We start from the raw sequence: 7,591 nt of genomic DNA on the forward strand, positions 1-7,591 counted from the left end.
TACCATCTCAGCTTGCCCTCTTTCTCTGGACCGCCCAACCTAGTAAGTTCTTCCTCTCCGTTAATTCCATTGAGGCAAACAGGGCCTCAGTGTGGCTATGGCCTCGAATCGCACGATGCCATTTGTTTCATGTGATAAACCCCACAGGGTTTTACAAAAACCCACAAAGCTATAACCACTCTGTCCTCTAGGCTGAAGGCCAGCAGGGATGGGGCTACAATCTCAGGCACGACCCGAGGACTCGGGGTACAAGGACGAGTGGAAACAATTGATAGAGATGTCTGGGAACGGTGCACACTGAGGGAACTCAGCGCACTCACTGTCTAAAAGCACTTGAGAACTTGAAAATGTTCAGTTTTCCAATGTCCCCTGTACAAGAATGAAGATCTGAACTAGATCCCCAGAACTTATGGAGCAGAGAAGCCAGGCAGCGTGGTGCATCCCTGTAATCCTGGTACCGGAGAGTGCAGAGACAGGAGGATTCCCTGGAGCTAGCTGACCAGCAGCCAAGCCTAATTGATGAGCCGTAGGCTAGTGAGACACCGTGTCTCAAGACAAAATGGTGAACAATGCCTGGGGAGCAACACCCGAAAATTGTCTTCTGGCCTCCACATGCGCAGGCATGCACATGTATGTACCCCCAAACATACATGAACACACACATGTGCGTGCACACACACAAACACGTCTGATGGGTCAGAATACCAAGCTCATTGCCTTCAGACAGTCCAGCAGGAAGCTCTTATGCTCCCCATATGCACAGTGGACCCCTACTGTAAAGACCAGCCCTATGTCTATGGGCCAGGTATGTCAGGAGTTTCCTGCATTGCCCCTTTTCCGTCTTCACATGAGGCCTTTTTACACCCCGGGAGGACTGAGACTGCATCAGCCTTGTATCTGTGACCAAGATGCAGTGGAGCCCTGTGGGTTAAATAGTGCTGTGTCCCAGATGCAGTGGGTTACATGCCTTCATTGTCAGACACTGCATCCTATATGTTAAAGCCTGTATGTTAAAAGTGTGTTTGCTACAGGAAGCCCCAAACATGCAAGAGGTACTGACATGCTCTAGGTTGAAGTATGACCTACTTTTAGCTCATTCTTCCCGCCTCTTGGACTCCTAAGCCATGCTCACTTTAGCCTCATGGCAAAAATGACGCCTTTAGTAAAACTCAAGTCAGAAAGTGGATGAGGGAAGGAAGGAAGGACCTTTAGAATGTAAGAAATATCACCAAAGCCAAACCAAAGGAAAAATAAACAGCCAAGGGCTAATGATGACTCATGACATCCCCAGACTGCTCTGCTCCCGTGTCCTGGGAGAGGGCAGGCTTGGCTCTTGGCCCTCTTGCCATAGTCATTTTTGCTTTGACTTCATCAGACCATGAGAACCTCCAGGGTCAGATAGTGTCCCTGGGTCTGAGAGCCCCGAGGAGGTGACCTCACGAGCATTCAGAGACCAAGCTCTCCAGAAATGGGCGAGCACATACGCTCCACGAGGCCAGTGCCCACAAGTGACAGCCATGCTCCAGGCACTGTGCTCATAGGCCAGGCTCTGTCTGGTGGCACCATGCCCCCGTGACATCTTGATATCAACTCTGATCTCCTCCCTCTCCGCTGTCACCTGCCCTTTCTGCTGGTCTCTGTGAACATTCCTCAGGGAAATGGAGCGAAAACATTTCCAACATCCTCTCCCATTTACATGGCCCCTTCACAGGTCTCTACAACTGGGGTGGAGCGGCAGGTCTCAGTGTTTTCAGCCACCTGAGCTGCTCTGTTGTGCCCACATCGCTAGGTTCTTCTTAGGCCCCCGCAGTCCTGTCACCCCTGGTAAAGACCTGGGGACAGAGTTGTTGGAGATCTGCTGCCATCGTGGCTGGCACTTCATATATAGAATTTGAAGGAGTATAAAACCTGAAGGCAGTGAAGGAGGGGAAAGACCCCTCCGACCTTCAGCCCAGCTGCCCCATGGGTTTTTTACCAATTTGCTTCCTTTCTTCCCGACGCCTGTATCCTTGCTCTCTGATAAACAGAGAAGCAGACAAGGCTGATTACCCTTTCTGGTTCAGCTCATGCTTTAGAGGAGGGGTTCTCAACCTTCGTGATGCTGAGGACCCTTTAATATAGTTCCTCATGTTGCAGTGACCCCCCCCAACCATAAACTTATTTTCGTTGCTACTTCATAACTGTAATTTTGCTATTGTTTTGAACTGTAATGTAAATATCTGATATGCAGGATATCTGATATGAGACCCCTGTAAAAAGGTCATTTGACCACCCTCCAAGAGGTCACGACCCACAGGTTGAGAATTGCTGCTTTAGATGGATTCTCATGAGAAGAAAGGTAGTGGCAAGTGAGAATCTGTTTCTCTGGCAAACACAGGTTGGGAGAGGAGACCTTGCTGAACTGCAAATGGGGTGGGCAGTGCCTATGATTTCTGAGGCTGTAGGGACCAAACCAAGCCCGTGGTTAGACCTGTAGAGTGCTTGCTTATGCAGTGAGCTTGAGGAAGGTAGCTCCTGACTGCCTCCTCATGCTGGGGCTTTTGAGCCTGTGCTGCATGCGGAATCTGGAAAAGCGGGCTGCAGGAGCATCTGAATGCCATGCCAGGGCCCTGCCTTGGATTACTGCCTGCAACTTTTACAAGGCACATTATGGTAGGTCTGCCCCTCCCACCACCACCCGTTAGTTCTCTCTCTGTAAGGAAAGGAGATCATAGTTGGCTATAAGACAGTAACACAACCACATTTCTTAGAGGAACCGCTGATGAAACCCAGATGTCACCAGGGTTGGACAGAGCAGCAGAGGAGGGTGTGTTGGCACTGAGTAGTGGACTCTGCACCTAGTCCCTGTCTGTTTGGGGTCTCCTGGACTCACCCAGTGCTTCATTTGGGCCCTAAATAAAGACCCCAAATTCTAGGGTCTTGTGGAAGCTGCAGATACTGAATCTTCAGGTTCTCTTGATCCAATTCATTCATTCATTCCTTCATTTATTCACTCACTCACTCATTCATGCTGTGTGCACTTCAGTGGGCACAGGTGCATCCCCCACATTGTGCCAGCCACCGTGTAAAACACAGTTTGTATAAAACTCTTCCAAGTAGCATGAAAAGCTCCCCAGTTTTTCCAAGAACAGGGTACACTCAAACGACATGGATGTCCCTTCTCAAAGGGACCGAGGAGCACTAATAGTGTCCATGGACTAGAGAAGAGAAATACTCACCTACAGGGGACTCCAAAGGCAAGGTGGTGAGTGACTTCAGAGCCTGGGAGGGCGGGCTTCAAGTGCATGCTGACATGGCCTTTTCCGGGGAGTTCAGGAAGCTAAGACAGTCCAGGCAGAGAGAGAAAGGCCTGGATATACTACCTGCATATATAAGGGGGCTGTAAAATGTTCCATGATCCAGGAGCTTGTGTGGGGAATGTGCTCTTTCCAGGATCTCAGCTGGAGAGGGGATATATAGCAAAGTATCCATAAGATATCAAAACCTTAGGCCCATACTGCACAAGGCTATAGAATACGAATTATATACTCTATCTCGTCCCAGAAGTCACAAATAGAAGCCACAAATCCAGGATGCCTCAAGGCAGACACTTAAGTATAGATAAGAGCACAGTGAAGGGACTGGAGAGATGGCTCTGTGGTTAACAGCACACTTCCTCCTCTTCTAGAGGACCAGCGTTCAGTCTCAGTACCCCTGTCAAGTGATGCACCACTGCCTGTGACTTCAGCTCCAGGGAGCCCAAGGGGCTCTTCTAGCCTCTTCAGGGACTCATCCACCCGCCTTCACACACACACACACACACACACACACACACTCATCATAATAATAACAAGAATGTAAGATCTTTAAAAAAACACAAAAATAAAATAGAAACAAAAATCAGTTAAGAGAACAAACTGCCACCAAGGAGAAGAACACTTTGGTGTAAAAAAGACATCAAATCCATGTGACCAGCCTCTGCCAAATTCTCAGTATTATCAGAATTAGGGTTTGTGGGAGACACAGGCCAGAGAGGTTGCACGTAAAGTGCCGTCCTGATTGGGATCCTAAAGACAGCAGGAGAAGTTGACAAAAATCTAAATCTGCTGCACCATGTCATTCCCAGTAATGTCTCACTGAGGAAAACATACCCTTCTACGGCCACATTAAGTACTGGGGGACTCGGCATGGTTCCGTGTTGAAAGTGCTTGCTGTGTAAGCATGACAACCCAAGTTCAGACCCTGAGCACCCACAAAAAAGCAGGCAAGGGTGGGCACACAACCTGAAACCCCAGAGTTGAGGGCTGGAGACAGATGGGTCCTGGGGGCTCCCTGTTTGGCCAGTGCAGCAAACAGTGTGAACCACAGATTCAGTGAGAGGCCCTGTCTTAAAAACTAAGGTGGAGAGATAGAGGAAGGTACCCGAAATCACCCTCATAACCTCTGCACATACACATTCACACAAAAGAACCTGGCAGCCGAGTAGGAGGCACCCATTGTGTCTGCCTGGTCTTGGACATCACAGCTAATCTAGAGTAAATGATTTATTCTGGGGTTACAATAAAAGGATGCTTTTTAACCTTTAGTGAAAAATAGAAACCCAACAATCAGACAGGAGTCCTGTAGCCAGGCAGGAAGAGTCAGGAAGATCCAATGCCAACGCTGATTAAAAAACAAAGCAGCCACCAGTTCCCCTCCCCTCCTGCAGTGGGGAGCTGTAGGAGGAGTATTTTATGGAGAGGGAGCAGACTGCAGGATGACGTGAGAAGCATGTGTTTTATGCACCTGCAGCCCGAGCCCAGACGCCTCAAAGGCAAGCCGTGTTGGAACTGTGAGGAGAGAGGCTGAAACTGTGGTCCTGGGGGGAGCACAGTTGTCTCTTTTGAGGCTTGTTAGGAACAGGGCAGGAAAGTGAGCAGAACGGAGAGCAGGCGTTGTAGACTTATATATCCTGGGTACATAGCGTATATTTTCGTGTGTGTGAGTGAAGGTACATGCATGACACAGCATGTGTCCGGGGGTCAGAGGGCAGCCTCAGGGGTCAGTCCTTGTTGTGTGACAAAAACTTTCCTGGGCGCACAGCAGAGACTCGTCCTGACCCTCCAGTCGTCTGACTTGGGTATTGCTGCAGGATCCGGAGTACGTCCGAGGACCTCAGGAACCATGCCGAAACCACACAGCGAAGCAGGGACTGCCTTCATTCAAACCCAGCAGCTGCATGCAGCCATGGCTGACACCTTCTTAGAACATATGTGCCGCCTGGACATTGACTCCGCACCCATCACGGCCCGCAACACTGGCATCATTTGTACCATTGGTCCTGCTTCCCGGTCTGTGGAGATGCTAAAGGAGATGATCAAGTCGGGAATGAACGTGGCTCGTCTCAATTTCTCTCATGGAACTCATGAGTACCATGCAGAAACTATCAAGAACGTGCGTGCAGCCACAGAAAGCTTCGCCTCTGATCCCATTCTTTACCGGCCTGTTGCTGTGGCTCTGGACACAAAGGGGCCTGAGATCCGGACTGGACTCATCAAAGGCACGGCACTGCAAGAAGTGGGAGCTAAAGAAGGGAGCTACCCTGAAGATCACCCTGGACAACGCCTACATGGAAAAGTGTGATGAGAAACACGCTGTGGCTGGACTATAAGAACATCTGTAAGGTGGTGGAAGTGGGCAGCAAGATCTACGTAGATGATGGGCTGCATTTCACTGCAGGTGAAGGAGAAAGGCGCTGACTTCCTGGTGGACAGAGGTGGAGAATGGTGGTTCCTTGGGCAGCAAGAAGGGGGTGAACCTCCCCGGAGCTGCTGTGGACCTCCCTGCTGTGTCAGAAAAGGACATCCAGGACCTGAAGTTTGGGGTGGAGCAGGATGTAGACATGGTGTTTGCGTCTTTCGTATCCCAGGCAGCCGATGTGCACGAGGTTAGGAAGGTCCTGGGAGAGAAGGGCAAGAACATCAAGATCATCAGCAAAATCGAGAACCACGAAGGTGTCCGCAGGTTTGATGAGATTTTGGAGGCCAGTGATGGGATCATGGTGGCTCGTGGTGACTTGGGCATTGAGATTCCCGCAGAGAAAGTCTTCCTGGCTCAGAAGATGATGATTGGCCGATGCAACCGCGCCGGGAAGCCAGTCATCTGTGCCACACAGATGCTGGAGAGCATGATCAAGAAGCCCCGCCCCACCCGTGCTGAGGGCAGTGATGTGGCCAATGCGGTCCTAGATGGAGCAGACTGCATCAATGCTGTCAGGAGAGACGCCAAAGGGGACTACCCTCTGGAGGCCGTTCGCATGCAGCACCTGATTGCCCGTGAGGCGGAGGCCGCCATCTACCACCTGCAGTTATTCGAGGAACTCCGCCGTCTGGCGCCTATCACCAGCGACCCCACAGAAGCTGCTGCCGTGGGCGCTGTGGAGGCCTCTTTCAAGTGCTGCAGTGGGGCCATTATCGTGCTCACCAAGTCTGGCAGGAGTGCTCACCAGGTGGCCAGGTACCGCCCGCGTGCGCCCATCATTGCCGTGACCCCCGCAATCCCCAGACAGCTCGCCAGGGCCCATTTGTACGCGTGGCATCTCCCTGTGCTGTGTAAGGATGCAGTGCAGGACGCCTGGGCTGAGGATGTAGACCTCCGTGTGAATTTGGCCATGAATGTTGGCAAGGCCCGAGGCTTCTTCAAGAAGGGAGATGTGGTCATTGTGCTGACTGGGTGGCGCCCTGGCTCTGGCTTCACCAACACCATGCGTGTAGTGCCTGTGCCTTGATGGCCCTCTGGAGCCCCTCTTCTAGCCCCTGTCCCGTCCCCTTCCCCATCCCATCCATTAGGCCAGCAACGCTTGTAGTGCTCACTCTGGGCCAGAGTGTGGCGCTGGTGGGCTGGGACACCCGGGAAAATTACTGTCGCTGAAACATGGAATAGAGCCCAGCTGTCTGTCTATCATATGGCCCTACCCAAGCCAGGGGTGACAGAGGAATGCAGAATTGGAAACCCTCTGGCTTTATCACAAAGGGGCAGCAACATCTCTGTGTACTTTGCTCCTGTAGAAAGTTGCCCAGAGAACTCCCAGCCCTGGCCTGGAGTCAGGAGACAGCTAGAGTAGGGGTTTAAGGCATGGGGCCCAGGTTCCTGTAGAGATGATAACCTCTGGCCCCGGGCCGGACTTGCTTCCCCAACAGCTTTGGCCTCCCCCACTGCTCCTTGCGCACTTCTCAGCTGTCACTACAGTCACACCCTCCACCTCCCATTCTACTGTGCAGCATCTCCAGGCCTGTTGCTATAGTGCCCACCTGAGTGTCAATAAACAGCAGCTGAAGAAAAAAAAAAAAAAAAAAAAAAAACTTTTCCTGGGAGACACAACACATATCTGCTGTCCACAATGAGGTCGCCTACAACAGACCAAAATACAACTACTACTGATGTCCAACTTGGTGAACCAGTGAGTTTTATTGGGGTCACTTACAGGAGGATGGGTAAGGGGTCACTTAGAGGAACAAAGACAGCTGCATTACCAAAGCACAGGTGACAGCCCACAGGTCACTTACAGGAGGATGGGTGAGGGGTCATTTACAGGAATAAAGACAGCTGCAGCATCAGTATGGGTGACAGCTCA

At 51.2% G+C, this 7,591-nt stretch overlaps 1 pseudogene; it reads left to right on the forward strand.

Moving 5' to 3' along the window:
• Positions 1-5,067: 5,067 nt before the first annotated feature.
• On the forward strand, positions 5,068-7,300 carry LOC119811951 (annotated as a pseudogene).
• The last annotated feature ends 291 nt before the right edge of the window (positions 7,301-7,591 follow it).

The sequence above is a fragment of the Arvicola amphibius genome, chromosome 4, assembly GCF_903992535.2.
Source record: "Arvicola amphibius chromosome 4, mArvAmp1.2, whole genome shotgun sequence".
Classification (NCBI taxonomy): domain Eukaryota; kingdom Metazoa; phylum Chordata; class Mammalia; order Rodentia; family Cricetidae; genus Arvicola; species Arvicola amphibius.